This window comes from Phascolarctos cinereus, unplaced genomic scaffold (genome assembly GCF_003287225.1).
Source record: "Phascolarctos cinereus isolate Bilbo 61053 unplaced genomic scaffold, phaCin_HiC Scaffold_7;HRSCAF=346, whole genome shotgun sequence".
NCBI classification, from domain to species: Eukaryota; Metazoa; Chordata; class Mammalia; order Diprotodontia; family Phascolarctidae; genus Phascolarctos; species Phascolarctos cinereus.
Window position 1 is genome coordinate 6,166,577 of NW_027556180.1, and position 26,829 is coordinate 6,193,405.

The window sequence follows — 26,829 nt, forward strand, 5'->3', positions numbered from 1 at the left end:
AATGACTGCTAAGGCCACAGAGAGCCAGGATTCTGATCTAGTGTTTGTGGCTTTCATTCCAGTATTTCCCCACTACTAATGATGGCTTTTGTCCTTCAACTGTTTCACATACCTTTAATGCCACTTCCCTTTCTTCAAAGGCAAGGCCCATTTTCCATATAGCTCTTCTGTTTTCCACCATATTTGCCCAATGAATTGGTTGTTTGATTTGGAGTTTCTTTGGAGGAATATGGGCCCTGAAATCACTTCCTACTAATGCTTGGCGGTGACTCTCCAGCATGACATCCCACCCTGGGCCTTAGGGGTCAGGGTGCCTTGGGGTGAACCCCATGGAAAGAGACCTCCTTTGCCCACTTAGCCACCCCTCACCCCAGGCTTTAACTTTTAAAGGATCCTTTTCTATCTCTTCCAGCACAGCTCACAACAGGGCCATTAAATCTCAGACCATAATTTTAGAGCAGTTAATGGGCCTCAGGACAGCTGAGCTTGGAACACAGACCCAGGCAGGAGCTACAAATTACATGAGTCAGGCTAAAAGCTGCGTCAATATTGGCTCCCTTTAATAGTTCCCCATGGAAGAGGAAATCTCACTCAGAAATGTCACCTTTCTCTCAAACACTATCCTGAGGTCCAAGGTTAGAAGTCTGTGGAAAGACCTTTGTTCCCCCATGAAGTTAAACCCAAATGGTCTGAGATCTTCAGAATTGAACTTAATAAATTCTTAAATAAAACTTAATAAACAAACTTAAATGGGTGAAAGAAAACACAGCCCTTAAAGGTGTGTTTGGGGGTTTTCCCAAAGTATTTCATATTTTGTTTCCTCATGATCCTTTTTCAAGGGTGCTTTTGCTGAAGGTTTATGGAATAGCTCATTAGGCTACAGGAAGAGAGATGTGATGTACCAGACCAGGGACATGACAGTCTTACTGTGTATATCCTGACATCCTGTCTTAATCAAATAACTCCAGGGCCATTGGTTTCACCTCTGCATGGAGCACTGTAGGAAGGACATAAAGAGGCTGGAGCACAGCTACAGGAGGGTAGCCAGGTTGATGACAGGACTCTGGGTCAAGGCATGTGACAGTTAGTTGAAGGAATGACTTCCACGCTAACAACAATGACAACCAATAAAATACTACAAGGCTCTGTGTCGCCTCTAGCCTCCAGTCTTGATTCCTCTGTCAGAGACTTGGAGCCCTTCCCACTCTGGCTAGGACCTACCTGTAAGATCTACAATCTTCTTACATGTTCCAGCCAAGCTGGCCTCCTGGCTGTTTCTCACATACAAGATTCCACTTCCCAGCACTATGGTTTACACTGGCTTCTTGTCATGCCTGGAATATATTCTCTCCTCATTTCCATCTCATAGACTCTTGAACTCCTTTCAAAGCACACCTTGAAGGTGATTTTCTCCTACATAAAGTGCTTTTTTAAAACATTTTGTTCTGAGATACCCCCTGCCCGCTCTCAGCTAACAATGAATCCTGAAATTGCTGTGTCTATATTTTGGATGAAGTTTGCCCATGGCTCAGATTTCAACTTGCATTTGAATGGATGGCCTCCAGAGCTTGTCCAAGAGTACGGATATCTGGGATGGTCAGCACAAACAGAGAATGAATTTGTCACAGGGCAGAAAAGGAGGCAGAGAGCTTGTTTCCTGACTCTAAGCTTCCTGTGGAAGGACCAACTTTTCAACATAAATGTCTTACTGGCACTGATGTATATCTGGGCAATAAAGAGGTATACGGGGGTCATGACCAGGCTGCCACATATACTCAATGGGTAGCTCCGTAGAAGAGCAAAGCAAGCCACCAAGGAGCCAGATCACCAAAGAGACGATGAGCTGGTTACACGGCAGCTAGTGCATGACCTTGGTGTCCTGGTAGTCACTCCGCAATATCAGGAGAAAACAAGGAAGGCCTCCAATACAATGGCTGATCACCACTGATGAAATCTGAAGAGAAAGTGACTAAGAGGCCCACAGAACCAAGAGTCAGAACAGCCCATGCTACCATCTGTACTGTCGGAGGTAAATGCTGAAGAGATACGTCACAGACCCATCATCTGAGAGAATATTTTGTATTTGTGTAGATGCATGCATGCAATTTCTTTTCATAGAAAGGAAGCTCCATGAGGACAGGAACAATTTTATTTTCGTCCTTATTTTCTCAGTGCCTAGCAGAATGCTGGGCCTACGAGAGGAACTAAATAAATTCTTGCTGATTGATCAGATAAGAAGTAGATGGGACATGACCACTGTGATAATATTTGAAGCCCTTTCACCTGGAGGAATAAGCCTTGTTCTCCTGGGTCTTGGAGGGAAGTATTTAAGTGTGGAGTCCAAACAAAATGAGGCATGGAATTATGAACTAATCAAGGGGAAAGGGCTAGATGCTTTTGCTCTTGGAAGGTCTTCCCCTCCCACCACACTAAGGTCTTTAACCATTGGTTTCCATAGCTGGGTTTCAGCATTTGCAATCGATGTGATGACCCCTGACTTAATCTCCAATTGGCTACTTGAGCCTTTACTGAGCTGATCACTCATCTATGAGCCTCAGAGCTCGGAAGCTAACCTAGACCACTTGCACAATTACTGATCTCTTTGCCTAGTGAGCAGTTAACAGCCCTCGAAGTCCCCTTGTTGCTTCTGTGGTTACTGCACCACTATCTGCTCACTGAATATCAGTTGAACATTAACATGCCCACAGGCCAACCATACCGGATTCTGATGAAGGCATGACCAGTCTACTGAGAGATGTGCCTGCCAAGCCGGCAGTGGGCACATCTCCACTGCAGCTTCTGCTTGGTGGCCTGATGGACCTTCTGTCCGGGATTTTTTCCTCTCTACCGAGCCTCGCCTTCACCCTTGCTTCTCTTCTACTGAGTTTCAAGGGAAGCTCTCCCTGCATATGGAATAAATTGGGGGACAAAGGCTATTGGATAGAGTGAGCCCTCCCTCCATGTTTCTGATAGGACAACAATCCCACATCTGTGCTCCAGATGGGTACCAAGGGAGGTGAGTATGGCTTCACTAAAGACTAGATAGAAGTAATCCTGCTTTTCTCTCCCATGTGACAGATGCCTTTCATTTCCTCTATTGTTTATTTGTTTGATCATTTGAGTGACAGAAGGTGGAAAACCAAGTCGTAGCAGTTGGATGCTAAAGCAGATCCAATTCCTGATGCTGTTTTCAGCAGCCGAGTCCAGAGGCCAGTTCTCCAACTGATCAAGGCCCCTCCCTTCTCCTTTTCTTCCATTCTCTGCAAGCTGTGGGCCTCACTGCTTATTAGCTCACAAGAGGAGGTCCAGGGCAGAGTGAGACAAGAAGGATTTTGTCACTTCTCCTACTCATGTGTTTAAGAAAAGGATCGATAATGTCACCAAAAATAGAGATTGGACTTGTTTTGCTTGGTCAGAGAGGGCAGAAAAGGAGGAACAAGGTGGAAGCAAGGGGGTGGGGGGGTGGCATTGCAAAGAGGTAAATGAGCAATATAAGGAAAAATACTTAAAGAACGAGCACTGCCCGGGGTTGACTAGGTTGGAGGTGTGATTTCTCCCTCACTGGCAGGCTGCAAGTCAAGTCTCGGAGCACATTGGTCCAGTACAATATGGGCAGGATTCTTTTTTGCGTAAGGCTTGAACTAGATGGCTCTGGATGTCCCTTCCAACTCTGCAATACTTGTCTTCTGTAGGGGGAATTAAAATGAGTTTGGGCACAGGTACAAACCTGGTTATGGCAATACTTTTTTAATTGTAGCAAGGCTTGGAAACAACGGGGATGATTATCACTTGGGAAATGGCTGAGCAAATGATAGTGAATGGAATGAAAAATCATTGCGCCCAAAGAAATGACGAAAGAGAAAGCTTCACAGAAAACTGCCGAGCCGCTTTGGAGGTGATAGAGAGTGAGGTGAGCCCCGCCAAGGGAACAGGTTAAACAAGCAGGAAGGCATTGTAGAGAAAACCATCTGGGCAGCACCGCGGATGGCCCAGGGCAAGGAGCAGTCGTGAGCCCGCAGCCCCGGCCACTAGGCTCCATGGGTCCTCCCTGCTCACGAGGAGGTGTACAGCCCGAGCGAGGTCCAGCAGCCGCCCGGACTTTCCGACACGTCACAGGTGTGGGTTTCTTCTGCTGGACTGTGTTCGTTTGCTGCAAGGGAAGGCTTTTAGTTTTTGCTTGGAGGATAGATGTTGGACAGTTTGGAGAGTGGTGATAGTGAGTTTAAAAAAAAAAGGAAAAGACATAACAAAGGGCCACTGACAAAAAAAAGATAGAAAAGAACAGAAGGGAAGTTGGAAAGGGGGCACAGACGAGCAAGAAAGTGTTGGTGCCCATCTTGATTTTAATACGCAGTTAAAAATAAACCAAGTAAATTCATGAATTTTCACATACAGGCCTCTTTGCTCTTTGCAGAAGAAAATTATCAAGTTGGTTGACATTTCTTGGGTTCATAATAAGAAAAGAAGCTTTCAAAAATGAGGCTGGGATTTTTTTACAGTAGCCACCAGCCTCTCTCTATCTTTGCTTAAAAGTGAAAACCTGGAGCTCAATGAGCAGGAGAATCGTCTCTTAGATTGAGAGATCCACGGGCCTTGAGAGTTTCTGACTTTGAGAAATGGGAAGAATGCGTCCCACCACTGATCTTGGGCAGCTGTGGTGCGCACCCAGGTACATCGCATCAGTTTCCTCATGCGTCAAAGGGAAATAAGCTTGCTTGTGTGGGAGGCCAGTCTTTGTGGGTGCTAGAGAAATACCACTTTAGTGTTACTGTCGCTATTACAAGTTAATTTATATTTCACATTAGTTAGGAGAGGCAGGATGAGTACAGTACATAGAAAACTGGCCACAGAGCCAGGAGACAATGGGTTCAAATTTTACCTCCAACAAATACTGGTTGTGTGACCCTGGAAAAGTCACTTACATTTTCAGTGCTGCAAGGCAACTCTACAAATGATAAAATGTTACAATTTGCAGAACGGATGGAAAACTATATTGATGTAGACTTTCTTCACTGTGGAGTTCCCTATACTAATTAAATAAGAATTTAAAAATTTAAAATAATATTTAAAATAACTAAAATTTTAAATAAATTTAAATAAAAACAAAAATTGAATTTTAAATAATTTTAAAATTAAATACATATTTTTAAATTACACATTTAGGTATATATGTATGCATATATGTATGTATACACATATACCCCCATATATGTATATATGTATATGTGTGTGTTTGTGCCTGTGTGTGTGCATAGCAGCCTGCCTGTCCGTCTGCCTGTACATATATGCCTTTTCCAAATCAAAGTGTTAAATGTAGGTTTCCCAACGGAGGTTAGAGGAATTGTGGTAAGTAAAATGAGGTCAGGGCATTCTAAATCGAGGACAGGAAAAGCCTCTGAAGCCATCTAGCCCAATTCCCTCACTAAGGACACTGAAGACACCGAGGCCACAGTGGGTTAAGTGACTTGGCCAAAGCCACATGTATGATCTTGGATCTCGTGGTGAAAGGGAAGTCCGAGGCCTCTCTGATTCAGCTTTTTTAATTTGAGAATTAAAGAAGCTGAGACCCAGAAAAGTTAAATGCCTTGCCCAGTGTCACAAGTCTTCCCAGCCCAGAGTCAGGGCTTTTTTCCCTCTAGCAGGCCACCTTGACTCTTTCCTCCTGAGACATCACATTGAATTAGTCTATCAATTTGATCAGGTTTCGGGATCTGCTTCCAAAGGAACTTCAGGGTTGTTTACAGGCCTGGCTGACTCATATGTATATATATATACACACACACACATATATATATATATACACACACACATATATATATATATACACACACACACACATATATATATATATATATATATATTATAGGTTCAGGGCAAATTGGGCTTCTCCTGAATGCAGTGGAGCATAGGGCAGAATTCAGGCATCAGCCTCTAACAGTTCATTATGAGGCCTTCCAAGTTATTATTGCTCAGGAAATTGGACTGAGCAAGTAAAGCTGCAGAACACCCGGTCTCCTAGCTGACGCACGCTCAAAGAGCTGGGGGCCCAAGGCCTGGGCTCGGAGGCAGACGGACAGGGAGACACAGTGGCTATTCCGTCTAGCTGGGGGACTTGGGCCCGCTCATTTCCCTTGTCAGCACCCCAGGTCTGGGTGTGTGCAACAGAATAGTGGCTACCACAGCACTGCAGGTCTTTGCCACAGAGAGTGCATATGATTTTGTGGATGTCTTGGGATTCTGGTTTCAGGTTCATCTCTTGGATAGGAGGAGGTCCCATCGAAATAGGGGTCAGGATCACTTGGGAGAAGAAATAGAAGCTGAAGCCCAGACCAACATCACATTTTCTTTGGACTCATAAAATTAGAATGGAAGGTGTGTCTTCACAACTGAAATAGGTTTAAAAAACAAACAAACAACACTTAGCAAGATTAAGCCAAGTCACTAAGAAAAGCATTGAGAGAACTCTGCCAATACAGGATGAATTTACTTCTTCTTTGCTTTTTTTAAAGCACTTCTGTGTACCCAGTGTGGACTCATTCTTCTTTAACACTGGCAGACTAGCATGTCCCTACTTAGGATTTATTTGCAGCCTGAACATTTCTTTCCCTGAATCTGCTTGGTTAAAGATGAAGTGTTGAGTAGAAGAAGCCCTGAGCTTCAGGAATCAGTGCAAGGAGAGTGGATTGCTCCCTTTTGTGCTTTCTTGATGCTGTCCTGCATTTTTGAATGAATTGGGTAGGAGGGTAATTGATCCAGGCATGAGGAAATTAAAGGATAAATTCAGAGTGCTCCTGTCACTTTCACTGTTCACATTTCCCTCCCATGCTTAGTCCCTAGGCTTCTGGGTGCATGTAGGGACAGCTGCTTTCATTTGCATGATTTGAGAGGTATCAATTGGATTCTTCCTGTCCTTGGCCATGGAGCAGACCTCACAATTCTCCAGATGGTCCAGCCTATCCATGTGATGTGTCATAGCCATTTTAGAAGGTTTTTATTCCCCTTTCTTTCTACAGAACATTGCTTCTTGAATCTTGTTTTCTGTCGTTGGAAAATCTGTCAACTAAAGGCTTTGAAATAATCCTCTAAACTCAAAGCATGGCTTTCCCTCCTGGGCTAGGTAGAAAATATCTGTGAAACATGAGCTGTCCAGTTCACTTGTCCTTCAAGATCCAAACCCTTTTTCCATGATGTTGCTTCTGTAATCTCTATAAGGGAAGCCATCCTTACTCTGTGAGTTACATTGAACTGAACCTTCCATGGTAAAGGTGGACAAAGAGTTCTTCTTGGTTTCCTGGCTGTTCTAGCTTCAAGGACCCAAAACAATACAGTAGAAAGAGTGAGAGTTAGATGTCCTGCGTTCAAATCCATCTCTGATGTTTATTACCTGTGGCCATTGATCAAGTCTCTTAACTCCCCTGTATCTCCATTTAAACCTGTCCTCAGCCACAGAACTGCTGATTTCAACCCAATTGCAACATGATGTTGGCCTCATCAAATTAATCAAATTAGATTGAATTTAACCATCCTCTATTCTAAGAACCCTTAGAAATAGAAATGATGAGATGACATTGTTGGTAGCATGTGTAGGGCTCCTTCCTTTATCAAGAAGCAAAGATGTGAGACTGTGGAAAGATGACGAATGTCTTTGATGGTTTCATCTGGACCCAACATTCCAAAGTCCAACATTCCAATGCAGAGCAGATTCTCATTTTGGATTCTTTGGGAATGAGGAAGAGTTGGGTCCGTGGCATACACAAAGGGAAGGATTTAGGCTAAAAGACTTGGAAGTTTGAATTTAGGGAACATTTTTTTTGTCATTCTGGTTTTGAGAAATCATATTTCAACCCCATCTTTATATGTGGTAGTTGTGTTGATCTGATTTTTCATATTTGGAGTTGCTTTGCCTTGGGGATTATGATTTGGCTTATGTTATGCTCCCATGTATGTAATGGTTAACTATTATGAAGGTGCTGGCCTATACTGCTTTACCTCACACTAATCAATCAGTCAATCTTCCGACAACTCTGCATTTAGTAACTACCATGCTTCATGCATTGTGTTAGGTGATTTGGAGATGAGGGGAAGTCATTTGAATTTGGGCAACATTGGTCAGTTTCAGATATCTTTAATCTTAGCTGCATCCCTGATGGGAAAAGGGAGGAGGGACAATAAAGAGGCAGCAGGAATTTGTTCCTATCTTATGGATGGGGTAACTAAGAGCAAAAGAAATTGGAAAACTTATGGGAGCCAGGAACAGGAAGCCAGCTTTCCAATTTTGAATTGCATTTGATTCCCTGGCCCATGTGGCTTCAGATTAAAGTAACTGCAGTTTAGCAAACTCCAGCGTGTACTGGGATGGACGCTCCAATGACCCCTGTGCCAGGAGACAGGATTTTGACAGTGCAAACGAGGACAGTGGAAATAAATTATACTGGCCTAAACCACTTTGCCAATGACTTTTTCCAAAGGAAGGGAAACTGAAGACAGTGTGGAAATGTGCCAGGACAATGACTCAGAAGCTGGGCTCGGAACCCAGCTCTGCCACTTTGTAGTTGTGTGATCCTGGATGGTCACCTCTCCTCTCTGGGACTCTATTTCCTCTTCTGTAAAATAAGGAGTTTTGCTTGTTAACTTCTGAGTTTTTCCCCAGCTACATATCTCCGAGCCTTCTTTTCTCTCTCCCCTCATCATGATAGACCCCATTCTTACCAGCCTTATTCTTGATTTTCTCCTTTTCTTAGAGTCTGGAGGACCAGAGTCTGAAGAATGTTAAGGTTCTGCACTTGCCTGAGGAACGTCCCAGGATTTTATTCTGTCTGGAATCCCCAAACTTAGAATTTCAAGGCACCTCCATGGCCATCTATATCATGTTTGTACCCAGTCCAACCCATACTCAAAGAGGTTTCCCTGACTTCTTCACAGATCTCCAGGCTCTGGCCTCTTATATTTCCCCAGCATCACCACCATTGTCTCTTTCATCTCCTTCTTGCTGCAACCCTACCCAGGTCAGAGGCGGTAGCACTGAGGCTGGGGGGTGGGAGAGTCTCTATTGTTCTTGGCTGGCAGGTTCCAGCATCAGGGAAAAGGGGACTCCCTAATCTCATGGCAAGGGGAGGAAGGCCTGTCTGCAGCATTTTCAGTAGGAATCAGAACACGTTTTTTTCATAGAGATCCATTTACATTGGGATATTTTTCTGGGCACTTTTCCTGTCCCTATGAGTTTAGCCCATCAGGGGTTAAATTGACTTTTTAAGGATTTATCGGCAAACCTATTAGGACAGCATGACTAGAGGAAAGAGCACTGAATTGGGAGTCAGGAGCTTCAGGCTCCTGACCTAGGCCTGCCACGCATCAGCCAGGCTGTATTGGGCCTCTCAGCCTCATTTACCTCACCTGTGATGTAGACGGGATTTTATTCAATGCTCTCTAAGTCTCTTTCTGGAAACCATTTTGACTTCCAAATGACATACTGACAATGAATTCTGGGAATGGCATCTACCTCTATGAGGTCTGTTGGTTGGTTACAGCAGTCTAATTGAGTGGAAAGACCTCGATTTGGAATCAGAGAACCCGAGTTCCAGTTCCAGCTTGGCTGGTTTCAATGTACATGTGATCTCGGGCCGGATACTCTATATGCTTCTCCTCATGTGCCCACATGGCCACTTTTATAAAAGGAGGCATTGGACAAAGATGACTCTAGGTCTCTCCAAGTCCTAAATACTATGATTGTGGTATCCCCACATCCATATCCAGGAAATTAGTCAACCTCTCAACACGCCTGCAAGCACACATGGGCATAGGTATGGGAATACCTGTGACAAAAGGTAGGAAGCAAGTACTTCTCTTCTGAAAGTAAACACTAACAATGAATTGAATTGGCCAGCCATGTGACTAGAACCTAAAAACACACTGGTGCTTATAATTAGGAATGTCTTATGACATGGAATGCTGGCAGGGTGTTGGTGGGAGCACCAGTGTGGTCCTGGGCATCTTCAGGGATTCAGGGAGGGATCATCAGGGTTGGTTTGGGGCCGTCTTAGGAGAACCCAGTGTGGCCAACACCTAGAGAGGAAAGGCTACTTGCCCTATTCAAGAAGACAGGACAATACTTGTCCCCTTCCTCCATTTTGTAGGGTGAATATGCATGCAGATTCCTAGCTTCCTAGCTTCCTAGCTCTCAAGTATAAGCATTTTCCCCTGCAAGGTGGAGAGAGCCCATACCTGACACACAGGTGGTCAGTCTAGCCTTTGACTTTTTATCTCTAGACTCTAAAGTTGTGTGTGTGTGTGTGTGTGTGTGTACACAGATATACATATATTACACATGTATATATGTAACTTTAGAACCCAGAAATTATATATGCACCTATTTGTGTGCATACATACTATATATGTATATGTATATGTATATGTATATGTATATGTATATGTATATGTATATGTATATGTATATGTATATGTATATGTATATGTATATGTATATGTATATGTATATGTATATGTATATGTATATGTATATGTATGTGTGTGTATGTGTATGTGTATGTGTATGTGTATGTGTATGTGTATGTGTATGTGTATGTGTATATGCATATGTATATGTATATGTATGTGCATATATGTATTTGTGTATGTATGTATGTATGTGTGTGTGTGTGTGTATCTGTCTATTTTTCTAATCATTCCCACAGTGACTAGAGTACCAGGCCCCCCTCCCGCATTGTCTAAGTTGTCCTGGGGTCCTTTGACATAAAACACATCTTACATGTGAACCCTTTATTTATTTCAACATTAATATTCATTATTAATTTAAGATAAAAAAATTCAGAGTAACTGGCTGTTATTGCTGAAATAAAAATAAAAAAAAAACATTTCCAGCCTTATCAAAAGATAATCTCTTGTCATATAAAGGAAACCAAGCAACTTGCATTTCCACTGAAGACTTTTTTAACCCTCCCTTTCAATCTAAAATCTAGTGACATTTCCTGTTTAATCTCAGTAATTTCCTATTCCTTAGAGAGTCAGTGGAAACCTGCTTTTCTTACTAGATACTGATACAAAGTTCTGAGAAAAAGAAATAGAGTAGGATCAGTTGGGTCAGTTGTCATAAAGCCAATATAGCGCCAATACAATGTGTAACTCCCTTTTAATTATCTGCATATGTAAGTTAATGGTATATCTATCAAGAGTGCCAATTACCCAGAGAAATGCTTCTGTCTTTTTATTGTGAGACTTTTAGTTGGGGATACTTTTTGTCGTAACACATTGTGTATTCTTTACTGATAGCTCAGACCAAAATTGGAGCCCTCAGAGCAGAGCATTGCTCCTTTCCTCGGCGAACACTCCTCAGGTTTGACTTTAGGAGGAATATTTAAAGAATGATATTTTGATGTTGTACAAGCACTTCTCTCTGATTCTAAGTTACGGAGGAGTTTCCCCATGGGAGTTACCTATGAGATGAAATCACAAGTCAGGACCAAAAAAGGCAACCCAGAAGAAAGATGATAAATGATACCTTTATTATTTGAGGTCTTTGTCTGTTTGGGTTAAAGTCTGCTAGGTCTTTGGGACAGATGCCAGCCATGTTCCTGTTTTGAACATGTGATGATTGAAAAATAAATAAATAAAAACTAGGGCAAAGAATCAAGTGATTGTTCAGCAAGTTTGATCAGCATAAAAATATCTAGAGAATGCAGGCCTGAATAACCTCTTCTCCTTCCATGTAGAGGATGTCTTTGCCCAAATTCTGCACATGATCGCTCTCATTGATGCAATGGAAGATGGCATTTAAAGAAGCCCACTCAGGGTTCAGGGCTGATGCCATAGCAGAGTATGAAGGTAGCACAGAAGCCAACGCCATGCACGTGGCTTTGGGGAGCATCCTTCAGGAGAGCAGCCTCAGCCCCCATTCTCCCCTCTCCCCCACTCTCCCCCTCCTTGCGTGGTCCTCACCCCCACCCCCATCAGAGCTTGAAGAAAGCTCAATAATGCCTGGTTTCTATTAGTATTGACCTTGGGCATGGGCTCACCTCCATTTCAGCCTGGTTGCAGAATGTCATCACTGTCTAGACTGAAACTCTCTGCTCTATTAGCCAAGTGACAAAGAGAAAGGGATGAAGGTTCTAAAGATGATTGAGGAGTCTGCTTTGCCAGTTCATATTAACCCAAGGAGGACAGTTTCCAAGAAGCAGCTACTTTAGGAAAAGAGGGGAGAAACAGCCCCACATGTTCCTTTCTCACCCTGAAAGAAACAATTCGAAGGAAGAAAATGCATTTTTATTAAGTACCTAGTGTGTGCCAGGCACCGAACTAAGTGTTTTAAGCCATGTTCTTATTTGGTTCTTACAACAACCCTCAGGGATAGGTGTGATCAGAATCCTTATTTTACAGATAAGGAAACCATCAGACAGAGGTAAAGCGAATTGACTAGGGTCACACAGATAGCGAGTGTCTGAGGCTGACATTAAACTCAGGTCTTCCTGACTGCCAGGGAGCTGTGCCCTCCACAGCTGCCCCTAGCTTCCTCCTTCATTAGATAATTACAGAGTCAGAGGCTTAGGGAGTTCATCTCAGTCTAGCTGTGTTACTTGGGTAACTTAATTAAGTTAATTAAATTAAGTAAGCCTTAATTTCCTTACTTGAAAAATGGGAATGATAACATTTGTAAGATCTACCTCAATGACTTGTTGGGATGCAAATGCTTCATTTAAAACACAAAATGCTAGAGAAATATTGATTTAGAAAATTAAGGTGGGTGATTGCCATTGGAGAAAGAGTGGAGGAGGAAAGCAGTGAGAATGGGGGCCTTAGAATGAGGATGACCTGAGTTTGAATCTTCCCTAGGACTTTAGCTGTGTGTCCACAAGGCAGGCCCTTGACCTCTCTGAGCCTGGTTCTTCTGGCAAAAGTTTGGAGCCATAGCAAAAGGTTGTCATGAGGATCTGCTGAGATGACAGAGGCGGAATGCTTTGCAAACTTGGAAGTGCTCAATTAATGGCAGATGATATTAACATTGTTGTTCCGTAGTCCTGTTTGACTCTTTATGAAGGCTTTTTCCTTTTGCCAAAGATACTGGAGCAGTTTGCAATTTCCTTCTCTAGCTCATTTTACAGATGAGGAAACGGAAGGAAACAGGGTTAAATGACTTGCCCAGGGTCATACAGCTAGTAAACGTGTGAGGCCAGATTTGAACTCATGAAGATGAGTCTTCCTAACTCTAGGCCCAGCACCCTAACCACTGTACATCCAGCTGCCCTGATATTAACATTCTCAATCCCTTACACAGAGTAATGCTTCTTCTGGGGTTAGGCTTTTAACTTTGAGTTTGTTAAATATATACATATATAAATATATACACACACACACACATGTCCTGTGTGTATGTATATGTGTATACATATACTTTATAGCATTATATATATATATACATATATCACCTGCACAGCTCATATGCAATGCACATGTGTACATATATACATTTTATGCTCTGATGTACACATGTGAGTGTATATATGCATGTAAACACACATATATACACATACAAATACATATGTGTCCATATGTATACACATATTTTCCTTTTTAACCCTATGCACTTTATTTTATGCATGAAAAATTCCATTATTCTGAGAAGGGGTCCATAGGGTTCAGCAGACTTCTAATGGGGCCCATGTTATGATAAGAAATTTCACCCTCCCTGGACAAAGGAATCCCCACTCCTGCCCTCATCAGAGCCTTCTCCCCAGATCTGGAGATCTGGTCTCTTTGGACAAAAGCAGGGGCCTGAATGAAGACACTCTTTCTGTGCCCCACACCCTGGATGCCACAGTGTGTGGGGTGTTTGAGGAGAAGCCCCTCCCACTCAATTACTTTCTCCCCTAAATCATGTTGGTTCAGTTTCACGGACAGACTACAAAAAGCCTGTTACAAAGGATGTTCAGGCTTGAAAGGACCTGAAAGATCATGTATTCCAAGAGGGCCCCTTTACAGATGAAAACACTGTGGGCTAGAGACAGGGAATGATGTCTGAGCTCAAACAGCGACAGACAAAACTGGGACTCAAGGCTCAGGCTCCTGCCTTCCAGGCTAGCGCTCTTTTCCATTGACCATTTTGTGTTTATAATATTGTAGCAAATTGTTCTTCAGCATCTGGAGCTTAAAAAAAAATTGTGAAATGTGCTGGGAATTCAATTCCACATTTATTAAGCACCTACTATGTGCAAGGTGACAGAAGCCACATGGTGTAGCAGATAGGGTGCTCAATATCGAGTCAGGAAAACTGGGTTCAAATCCTGTAATGTAAGAAGTGTGTGATCTTGGCAAGTCACTTAACTCCGGTCAACTCCAATCACTCCATAAGCCTCAGTCTTAAGTTATAAACAGGCTTTGACCTCATTTGGTGAGGGCGGGGCTGGTGCTGCTGGTGGTGACGGCGGTAGTCGTGACATCGGACCACGGTGATAGCGGTGGTAGAAATTCCTTACGCTGGCCCGATCTGGAATCTTCAGTGTGCACATGTCATTGCCTACGTTCTGGCCACTGAGCTGGGTGCTGGGGATACCAAAATGATGTTGGCCCTGAAGGAGGCATGCTTCTTCAGAAGGGATGTAACATGGCCATAGATACGTGAAGATGAGTGATTCCAAGTGGGAGAGAGCAGTACTAATTGGTAAAATGGAGAAAGGACTCCAGCCTGAAATGTCATGAGAGCGCACTGTCCAGGAAAGCTTGGGATTCCAGGAGGCGAGGGTGAAGAGGTGAGTGCATCTCAGGTGTAGAGGACAGCATGGGCAAAGGTCTGGAGGTGGGAGATGTCAAGTTTGGGGATTTGATAGTAGGCTGGTGTGGCTTGCATAAAGAGTGAATGAAGGAGAGCCACATAAGAGGGATAAGGACTGGACTTTTGCTTTTATCAGTTCAGATAAAACCCTTGATAAGGAGACTCCTTCTACCAATGCAGGGTAGCACCTTCTCCATAAATTTTAATCATAGGTGGTCACCCAGAACATTCCAAGGTTAAGTGACTTAGCCAGGGTCACATAGTTAATATTGGAAAAGGCAAGGCTTGAAACCCCCATCTCATGGAACCAAAGCTAATGTGCAGCCCATGTTAGCAATAATGGCATGTTAGGGAGAGGTAGGGTGGTGTCACAACGAGAGTGTGTTGAGGGGGTATAGTTTGCCCTAGAGGCAACAGCAGGGAGCCACGAATAGCATTTGAGCAAGGGAGTGATACGGCCAGATCAGTGTTTTAGGACAATGGATTGGATTTTGGAGAGAAAGGCTGGAGGCAGAGAGACCTAGCACTGTTTCTGTGGCCACCTCTTTGGGCAGATGCCTCTTGGGTTCACTCACAGGCCCTCCAGGAGCCATTTGTGAATCAGCAGCTGCCTGTACAGGGGTAAAACCCAATTCCTGACTGGGTGGAGTTATGGTTGGCCCAGGGGTATTCACGGCAAACACAGTTGTGTTGGCCTGGATGTGACAATTTCCTTTGGAGCAGCAGTCCCAAGAATCAAAGGCTTTTAAAAGCATGATTATAAAATGCATCCACGTGGATGAACTCCTTGCCTTGACTGTTTTCCCAGTTGGATCTTTGAGTTTCACAATTGTTTGTGCTGTGGCATGAGGGAAAGGGGTGTCCCATTGTTTCTGCTCTCAGGCATGTTTCTTAATAAACCTTTCTGTATTGGCTATTGATGGAGATGTTTATTGGTAATCAATGATGGTTACCACAATATGGACATTCGGTGGCCCCAGGGATTATGATGTAAATCTAGGCATTGATAATACCAGAGTTGAATGTATACATTATCCACCACATTGGACTGCACACATTAGTGTTCTGGAGCAGAGTTCAGAAACAGCTCATACATTTCTAGAACCCCATCATCTGGCAAAGGAATTTCTCATGAGCCTCATGAGGACCCAGTGTAGCAGATGGGCAGGAGCTAGTTTTATTCCCATTTGACAGGTGAAGAACAAAGGGGTGGAGCTAAGGTCATTCAGCTAATTAATTCACGGCAACCCCAGTCCTTTAACTCAGGTCTCCTGCTCACACTTCTTTGCACTTTTCTGGAGTCACAGTTAGTGAATCTGAGGGTTTCAGCAGTGGTGGCCTCGTCTGGCCTGTATCTGGAACAGAAGCCTCTTTTGGACATTATATGACAAACGCTCAAGTAAACTGATTGAAGCCTCCTAATGAGCTGGTCAGAGAATCATGGATTTAGAACTCAAGGGATATTGGTGGGGCTTGATTCAAACCGCTTAATTTTTCAGAAGAGGAAACTGAGGCTGCTATCCATTCGCTCCTCACAACAACTCTGGGAAGATGTTATCATCCCCATTTTACTGCAGAGGCTACTGAGGAAAACAGAGTCTTGTTTGCTTTGGATTTGGTTTTGTAACCTCCCCAGGATCGCACAGCTAATAAGGGTCTGAGGCAGGATCAGCAACTCTGGTTTTCCAGAACCGAAGCCGAGCGCTTTGCCCACTCTGCCACCCAGCCCAAAGACAGCTCAGTCTACTTTGGGATGGCTCTAAATATCGAGAAGCAGCTCCTTGCCTCTCTGAAGCGTGGCTTCTAGGTCTTCCTTCTGTTTTCTAATATGTCCGATCCCTGCTCCAGATGAGCATGTCCAACAACAGAATAACAGTTAGATGTGCCCAGCCACTCCCTTATTTAACCACCTTCAGCCCCACCCTCCCCATTGCGGGGAGATACAATCGTAAATCCTCTCTTAAGTTTTAAAGCCCTTTAAAACCTGGCCCCAATCTATGTGGGGGAATTACTCTGGCTCTCACATCCCATGCCACAGCCAAACTGACCTTGTCTCTATTCTTCACACACACCATCTCATCTTCCACCTTTCTGTATTTACACGTGCTGTCTCTGACACCTAACATGCCCTTTCTCTTCAGCTCCTCTCTCTTTCTCTCTCTCTGTCTCTGTCTCTCTCTCATCTCTCTTTCTCTATCTCTGTCTCTGTCTCTCTCTTTGTCTCTGTATCTCTCTCTCTGTCTCTCTGTCTCTCTATCTCTGTGTGTCTCTCTCTCTATCTCTGTCTCTCTCTATCTTTCTGTTCTTGTCTCGGTGTCTTTCTCTTTGTCTCTATTTCTGTCTCTCTGTCTCTGTCTCTTTCTCTTTTTGTCTCTCTCTGTCTCTCTCTCTCTGTCTCTGTCTCTCAGTCTCTCTCTGTCTCTGTCTGTCTGTCTCTCCCCTCCATTCCCCTCTGTCTTCCTTCATGACTCTGCTCAAACACCATCACCTTCATGAAGCTTTTCCTGATCCTCTGCCTGTGAGTGCCCCTCTTCCTAATCTACTTTATCTTCAGCTGCATCATATTTATTTGTATGCATTGTCTTTACGTTTATTCTGTAAAGGCTTTTTGTCTCACCAATTAGCATGTGAGCTCCTTGAAAACTGTGGGCTTTGTTTCTTTTCTTTTCTTCCATTTGTCTCTCTGTTGTTAGTGTTATAGTTGAGTCATTTCCAGTTGTGTCCAGTTATGACCCCATTTGGATTTATCTCAGTTTCATCATCTGAAAAATGGTGATCACAAAAACTCCTACCTAGGCTTGTTGTGAAGATCCAATGAATTTGTAATAATAATAATGTGCTTTGAAAACACCTGACATGCAATCTATTATTATTCAAGTCACCCAGGCTTGGAATCTTGGAAACAGCTCTGACTCTTCATTATCCTTCACTATGACAGCACCCCTCTCCCCAGCCATGGCCAATAATCTTTGCCATGTCTCTTTAGCTCTGTCTCTACGACACCATCCTCCCTCTTCTCTGCTTGTCCGTGTTAGAAATAGGCTTGACACCAAAAATTTAGTATCAAGAAAATTTATTACAGGGAAAGTCCAGAGGATTTAGACGTTTCTGGCCAGCAGTGGGCTCCATTCCTCTTCAGCAGGGGTGGGCCCTGAGTGCGAGGGCAAGTGTGCTTTTATGCAGTTGAATTTGGTGCAAAACCTCCCAGGCCGGGACTGGACCATCCCTTCCCAGGTTACACTTTTCCTTACATGTTTCCCCTTGATATGCTCAAGTATGTTCCCCCTCCCTTGGTCATGGGTCCCATGACTTGTTAATGAGGCTCTAATTTTATGCAGAGTGTGTCAGCTAATAGCAATGAAGTTCATTAAGCAGGAGCAGTAACATTTTTCAGATGTCCTCAGGTTGACCCTAACTGGTCTGAGCTGTCTCGACCCTTATCTTGATTTTGGGGTCTTTATGGAACCATCAACTTACTTTTTATTGGCTCAGCCCGAGCCCACCTACAGTGTACTGCTTCCTGGAGCTGTTCTTTAAATCTCTGCATTATTCTGCCTGTGGAAACGTAAGCCCTTCTAACTCTAACATCCGCAAACAGACTGGTCCGCTCTTCTATCTGGACTCTCTTGAACTATCAGATTTGTCTGCATAGGTCTCCCTGCCTCAAGTTTCTCTCTGGTCCGATTCATCCTCCACCACACAGCTGGCCAATTGACATTCCTCATGTGTGACCATGTTGCTTCCTTGTTCATAAGCTCCAGAGATTCCCTCCATGTTGCTGTGAGGAGGAAACCCAAGCTCCTCCATTTGGTGTGTAAAGGTCTCTGTTTGCCCACTGCCATTCATCCACGACTCCCCATTGCTCACATGACAATCTAGCCAAACTGGCCTCTTGTTTTCTGCATCTCCAACATCCAGGCTCCCATTTCTATTCATGTGCATAGGCTGTTCCCGTGCCTGGAACACTCTCCCCTCTCCCTTCCATCTTTTTGAATCCTCAGCTTCTTTCAACAAGCCTCAGCTCATGGGCCATCTCTCCTGGGACTTTCCTGATTCTGCCCATTTTAAGGCCTTTTTCTCCAATATTATTTGGTGTTTTCTTTGTCTATTAACTTCTCTATGTATTGTTTTACCCCAGAGGTATATAAGCTCCCTGAGGGCAAGAAGGTTTATTTCTTCCTGTTTATTCCAGTTCTTAGCATAGTGCTTAGCAGACAGTAAGTGCTTCATAAATGCTTGTTGGTTGAATTTAAATGAATACATAGGGCCTCTGGGGTCACCTCCCTCAGCTCTCATAGCATATAGGCCTTCAAAAGATGGTATTGGGGCCATGAAAGAGCTTATTCAAAATGCACCCAAATGAGAGGCTTCGTGGAAAGCCCAGGGCTTCCAAATACCTCAACACTTCCTGTGTCTGAGCACCAATTAAGGAAGTCCAGGCATGGAAAGGCCATTTCACTGGAGCACCTTGGAAAGGGCTTCTCATTATATGTGCCGTGGGATGAGATCCAGTGCCCTGAGTTTTCTTTACAGGGACCCTATCAATTAACACCCACGACTGCCTTCCTCCACCACCGACCTGTTTAGGCCGGGTTTCCTGTTGAGTCATGAGCCTTCCTCTGCCAAATGCAAAGTGTGGGGTGTTTAACTTTTTTATTTTCTGGGGGATAGTGTGGTACTGATGGGGAAAAGGAAACTAGAGGGTGATTAATTCATTTAAAAATGAGAAAAATCTTTTTTAACTGCTGAAAAAGCTAAAGGAGCAGCTTCTGGAGGCAACGACTGCTGACCTGTGCTGCGCTTTGGACTGCCTGCCCCTCTCCATTCCTCACAAGCAAACCCGTGGTCATGTACCCTGCTCCCTCCAACCCATGTCTGCAACCTTGGCCTTCTCAGCCTGGAATTTAGAGGCCTGATAATTTTTCCCACTGATTTACATATGAAGAAAGTAAGGCACAGACAGGGAAGGTGATTTGCCGAGGGCCCAGAGGTGGGAAGTTTTTTTGAGCTCATGATCTCTGTCTACTCTAAGACTTTCTCTTGCATTGAATGAATAGTTTGCATGTTTAAGGCCTTAAAGTGTATGGAGGTTTATAGACATTAGTGCATTGGATTATGGCTGGCTCAAGTTTGGGCAGGCACATCCGAAACAAATCTAGTTGTTGTTGTTTTTTTTTAATCTCTTTCCCCTCTCATTTATTTATTTATTTTTATTTTTCTCAAATACATATAAATTAAAATGTTAAGATTCATTTAAAAAATGAGTTCCTTATTCTTGCCCTTCTGCCTTCACTTCCTCCCTTCTTAAAAAGGCAAGCAATTTTATAGAGATTATCAATATGCAATCATACAAAAATCTCCATATTAGCCCTACTGCAAAAAAAAAATGCAGACAAAACAAAACAAAAACAATACCCCCCAAAAAACCCTCAAGAATAATAAAGTAAAAAAAAAGGTATGCTTCCATGTGCTTTCAGACTCCATCAGTTCTTTCTCTGAAGGTGGATGGCATTTTTCATGATAGTTCCCTCAGAATTGTCTAGGATCATAGTATTGCTGAGAACAGCTAAGTCATTCACAGGTGATCATTGTACCATACTGCTGTTATTATATAGAATGTTCTCCTTGTTGTGCTCACTTCACTTGGTATCAGTTCATGTAAGTCTTTCCAGGTTTTTTAAAACATCCTGCTCATTATTTCTTCTAGAATAATATTATCATACACCACAGCTTTTTTAGACATTTCCCGATTGATGGGATCCCTTCAATTTCTAATTCTTTGCCACCACAAAAAGAGCTATACATACTTTTGTACACATAGTCCATTTCCCCTTTTCTTTGATCTCTTTGGAAAACAGACCTGCTAGTGGCATTGCTGGATCAAAGGATATGCAGAGTTTTATAGCCCTTTGGGACAAATCTAGTTCTTAAAAGTTATTATAAAATTTTGAAACATCACATTTGTACATTGGAAAATGAGAACTCCAAGTGGCCACTGAATTAATTTAACTTTTGAGTTATTCAGCATCATTAAAAAAAATGGAATTGGGCCTCTTGCATGTGTTGGCCATTGACAAATTGTCATTTGGAAAGGTGAGAAACCCATCAGAATGAGTTCTTTCTTAAAAAATTGTGAACATGGCTCTCTTCTCAGTGGGAATGTGTAGTTGTATTTATTTTTTAAGGCAATTCTTGTGTCCAGGGATTCAAAATAATAATAATAATAGTAATAATAGCCAGGTTATTCTCTTTTTAAAAAAAAATTACATTTTTAATTTATTTTGTTTTTACACAGTTTCCTAATATGTGACTCCTTCCTCTGAATCCTGAAGGAAAAGAAAGAAAAACAGGCCAGCAAAACTGATAAAAACCCATGTCTATCACCATTTTGTACCCATAGTCTTCAGCTCTCTGTTAAGAAGACAGTAGTGTGCTTCATCTTTTGTTCCCAGGAACAACAATTGGTCGTGATAATTCAGATTTAAGCTCACCATTAGAGTCGTTCAACTCCCTTTTTTGCATTCATTATTTATCTTAATTCTCTTGATTCTATTTTCTTCACTGTGCACCAGGTTCATACAAATCTTCCCATATTTCTCTGACTTTATTCACTGTTTTTTTTTATGAATATACATAACAATTTATTCAGCCATTCACCCATTGATATGCACCCAATTTTTTGTTTCCAGTTTTTTGCTATGACTATTTTGGTGTATATTGACCTATATCTTCCCTCCTTCTTTCCTTGTTCTTTCCTTCCATCCTCCTTCCTTCCTTCCTTCCTTCCTTCCTTCCTTCCTTCCTTCCTTCCTTCCTTCCTTCCTTCCTTCCTTCTTCTTTCCCTCTCTTTCTCTTTCTTTCTTTCTTTCTTTTCTTTCTTTCTTTCTTTCTTTCTTTCTTTCTTTTCTTTTTTCTTTCTTTCTTTCTTTCTCTTCCTTCTTTTCTCTCTTTCTCTTCTCTTTTCTCTCTCTTCCTTTCTTTTTTCCTTCTTTTTCTCTCTCTCTCTCTTTCTCTCTCTTCTCTCTCTCTCTCTCTCTCTCTTCTCTCTCTCTCTCTCTCTTTCTCTTTCTCCTCCTCCTTGGGGATACATATGAGTGGAACAATATTATTTTCTTATTTTACTTCTCAATACCAACCACATTTACTGATCAGGTGTCCTATAAATAACCCATGCTAGAATCAGTATATCATACCAAGATAAGCAATCCATTCTTTCTATCTTCAAGGAGCTCATAATTTTCATGTCTCAGTGTTGGAGTATCAATAGGTCCAGGAGCAACAGGAACCAGTTGAGAGGTGGAGCTCAAAGCTGCTTGAAGTCAGAGATTCCTAATTATATAAAAACACTTTTTATAGTATCCTCATCCTCACAAAGCACTAGGTAAAATGTTTTGACTACCTTTCTTGACTCTGGAGAATTTCATTGATCTTCTATCATTTCTATCTTCTTTGAATAGAGTTTGGGAAATATTCTCCAAGTATGACGATACATGTTAGATTGTTAGATCTCATGTTTTTATATCATTTTTTATTGCCAGATATATTCATCCTCCTTCCCTCGTAGACCTTTCTCTTTTAACAGACTTCTAAAAAGTTGTCCTACAAAATAAACCAACATTTCACTTGAGTAAGTATATGTCCAAGTCCAATGCTTATAATCTCCCCAATCTCCTTCTGCCACCATAAACAACAAAAGAAAGAAGGTATATTTTCATGTCTCTTCTTTGAGATACTATTGACTCTTAGTTTTATTTTTTTTTTCATCACAAAGGACATTTACTCTTCTGACTTCTGAAATCACCTATCTTCCCTAAGTGGCATATGCCCCCTGTGGACCTTGTGTCCATTTTCCTGGGGATATCCTGTCTCTTAAGCTCAGTGGCTTAATTCATAGAGGTTCATGGGGTCATAGATGTCATGCAGGAGGGAACACTTACTGGCCACTTCTGATCAAATGCTAACCAATGCTGGAATAAGGGCAAAATCCAGAATGATGGTTGGAAGTTGAAAGGAGGTGAATTTGGGCTTAAAATCAGAGAAAACATCCCAAAATTTTAAGCTGTCCAAAGAGTAATGAACCATCTCAAGAGGCATTGTGTTCCTCTTCCTGGAAGTCTTCAAGAAGAGGATGGTCAAACACTGACTCCGAGATCTAGAATTGGAAAGGAAGGTAGAGGCCATGAAGTCTAACTCCTACATTTACTGTTGAGGAAAGCAAGGCCACAAGAGGTTAAAATTCACTTTCCCAGGGCTGCAGAACTAGCAAGTCTTAGAGCTTTGATTCAAGACCAGATCTTCCTGCCACTAAACCCCGAGACATGACACATTTGTCACTGAAGGGGGCTGTCAAGATTCTCATTGAGGCACTGGGATCTTTCTCAGGTACAGCTGAGCAGGTCACTCCCCTGCTCAATAAACTCTAGTGGCTCCCAATTACCTCCAATGTCAAAGACAAAATCCTCTGTTGGGTGTTCAGAGCCCTTCACAACCTTGCCTCCTCCTCCCTTTTCAGGCTTCCTGTATTTTGCTCCCTGCCATGAACTCTTTAGCACTGGTACTGGCCTCCTGGCTATTCCATGAAGAAGGCGCTCCATCTGTCAGCCCCAGGCACTTTCTCAGGTTGCTTCCCATGCCTGGAATGCTCTCCCTCACCTCTTCCACTGCTTCCCCTCCTGGCTTCCTTTAAGTCTTGTCTAAAATCCCACTTTCTACAGGAAAACTTTTCAGACCTCTTTTCATTCTAATACTTTCCCATCTCTTCATTATTTCCTACCATACATATAACTTGTTTGTATGCATTTGTTTGCTTGACATCTCCCCTATTAGATTATGAGCTCGTTGAGGGCAGACACTCTCCTTTGTCTTTTTTAGATCCTCAGCTTTTAGTATAGTACCTGGCACATAGTAGGCTCCTAATAAGTGCTTATTGACTGACTGACTGACTACTGTTGGTTGGACCAAATGGTGGCTGATGTCAATTTCATTCTAACATTCTGTTACCTGGTGATTCTATAGCTGTAGGGCCATTGTAACCAGACCTATGTGCCCTATGTGGGGAACTGCTCACCACAGGTACTCATGAAATGCTCAACTGACCAATATCTCAGGGAGATGGTTATAGCACAGAACGTGCGTGTGTGTGTGTGTGTGTATGTGGTGTATACATATGTATGTATGTTTGTGCAGTATGTGTATATGTGTGTATGTGTGTTGTGTTGTGTGCATGTATATGTATGTATATGTATGTGTGGTGTGTATGTATGTGTGTGTATGTGTGCACATGTGTGTGGTGTGTATGTATGTGTGTTTGCAGTATGTGTATGTGTGTATGCACATGTATGTGGTGTGTATGTTTATGTGTGTGCACGTTTGTGTGCACACGTGTGTGTGTAAGAGATTCAGACAGAGTGATACAATGAAAGAGTAGAGACGGGGAGACACAATTTTGAAGTAGGAGATACAGTTAAAGAAGAAAAGTAACATTTAGACTTAGTATAGGTAAATTTTTCATTGCATTTACACCACATATCATTCTTCAGAATGTTCACACCCATACACCAGTGTTGCATTCTGTCTCTGCCTCCTGTGATCTGGCAGCTGAGGAGAAGAATTTAAGTCCGTGTGATTAGAGAAACTGGTGCAAGGGTGTCCAGTTCTCCTGAAACCCAGCTAAGAGATCGGATATAACCAATGAGGGTTCTCCAAGGCATTTGATGATTAAAATTCTGCTCATTCTGAAAATACTATTTTTATAGTATTGAAATGCCCCACACAATGTGGGAAGTGGAAATTCATCACTCCTGGGAGGTGTATGTGTGAATACAAAGGCAAACATTTGCCTGACAATCAGTCCTTTCCATACTGATGGGGGGCAGTGCCCCCAGAATTTTTCTGGGGTGCATTTTTCTTCTTTTTTATACACATGCAATCTCAAGTTTTGTACACCCTTGCTCATTGTAGGACTTAGATTCTCTCTGTGTTAGTTTCTTTTATTTTTTCTTTTTGTGTTAGTTTCTTCCTCTGTGAAGTGAGTTGGTGATTTTAAAGTCCCTTCCTGCTCTGTAATTCCAGAGTTCTATGACTACATCCTGGGTGTGTGCTCCAGGCAAGCTTTTGCATGTAAATGTACATCAGCCTGTTGAGATCTAGAAAATGCCAGTTATGTAACAGGTCAAGTGAGCTTTGTCAGCATTGCAGAAAAGACTGTTCTTTATTTGGGCCTTCACCATCATATCCCCTCATCCCTCCAGAACATAAAAAACAAAACCCCATTTGGATCACTCTTATACACTTCATGTTTCTCTATCTGTTTCTGGGTTATAAGCTCCCTGAGGACAAAGATTAGCTCATTTGGCTCTTTATCCACTGTGACTAGAACAGTTGCTGGCATATGATAGGTGCTTCAGCAGTGATTGCCAAGTGGAATAGAATTTAAAAGCAGCTTCCCCTCAATACCTTCTACTAAGTTTCTGTCTTCATCACTTCTTCCTTTCCAGCAGCCTTTTGGAAAGTCTGTTTTTTGCAGTGTTTCCTCTGATAATTAGAAAATAAATCCAGTCATCCACAAAGAACCCACTTTTACCAACTGTATCAAGTATGTAATGATTTCTGTGCTAATTCAACTGTAGCATCACCACAATAATCTTTGTTCTTCTCATCCAAGTCACTTGGGAATGCTCACTAAGAAATTGAGACCTAGAAGCCATCCTTAAAAGTGGCAGAAAAAATGCTTCTTTGGAAACCATGGTGCTGCTGAAGTGATATGAGGGACGAAAGGTTGGGATGATACATGTACACGTACACGTACACGTACATATACATATACATATACATATACATATACATATACATATACATATACATATACACATACATACACATACACATACACATACACATACACATACACATACATATACACATACATATACATATACATATACATATACATATACATATACATATGTGTGTGTGTGTATAAATTTTTTTTTCCTTGAAATTCTGTGTGTCCATTTTAACTCCCTTGTAATTACTTTGCTAGGCTGGGTTATACTGTCAAACATTTTATCAGCTTGCCGAAATAAACCTTAAAGTATTCAGTCACATGTCCTCCCCCTCACCACCAAAAAGTGACATAAAGGCTCCTTTATCTGGTCTCGACTTCAGGAGGGCACAGGTTGAAATCTGCCTTGTGTCTCAGATGGATAATTGACATTGACAATAGCAAGTTCTCTAAAGTTTGCCAGAGATCTGCAAGAGCTGCCCTTTGGTGCCGAGGTATGGCCCACTGTGTTTTTGGCTGAGGGCATGGTGCCAAATATTTACAGGAAAGTCAAGCAGATCCTTGGCTGTCAAATACTGAGCCCATTGGGAAGAGGGGGTGACTGGGAGCGGGGAGAACCCAGATTCCTCTTGTTTTCTAAAAAGCAAACAAGTGAGATGGGATTGTTCATAACTGACCTCTAGTTGTTGTTTCTTTGGTTTGTTTTCTTTGTTTATTTTGTTTGATTTGTTTGTTTTCTTTTCTTTTTTGTTTTGTTTTGTTTTGTTTTTCCCATGTAGAGGGAATACAAGCAACAGTGCACCTCCAAGCATTCTCCTTATGATGAATTTTAGGTTATATGAGAATCCCCAAGATGAGTACATTGACCCCAGTTGGGTAGACAAACCTGTTTGCAATGAAATTCATTGAAATAACACAAGACAACCTTTCCCAATGTCTAGTAAAGACATTCTGCAGGTCATCCTCCAATTATTTTTGGAATTCTCCAAACCAAATTAATATCTCTTTTAAAAGAAAGAATTTGAATTTGGCATGCATGGTTAGGTAGAGAGCAGGTAAAGGAGTGAAGGAAGGAGCATTGTTAAAAATGGTGCTAGCAAGCACTGCCTGCCAGATATCAGGGAAGCAAACAAGAAGGTTTCAATCTGAAAAATGAACAAGCTATAGAAGTCACCCAAGGAAGGCAGGAAGTACCATGAAGAGCGTCTTCCTCAGCCATTTTGCTATACAATTCATTTTGCAATTACCAAGTAAGGCTTAATCTATA

General features: G+C 42.3%; 1 long non-coding RNA gene across 1 annotated transcript in view; it reads left to right on the forward strand.

Annotated features, from left to right (window-relative positions):
• Positions 1-2,543: 2,543 nt before the first annotated feature.
• The window catches only part of LOC110193147 (uncharacterized), a 61,024-nt gene continuing 36,738 nt past the window's right edge, over positions 2,544-26,829 (forward strand). Inside the window, exon 1 of the long non-coding RNA XR_002320378.2 lies at positions 2,544-3,016. This is a non-coding gene — a long non-coding RNA (uncharacterized LOC110193147). The remainder of the gene's footprint in view (positions 3,017-26,829) is intronic.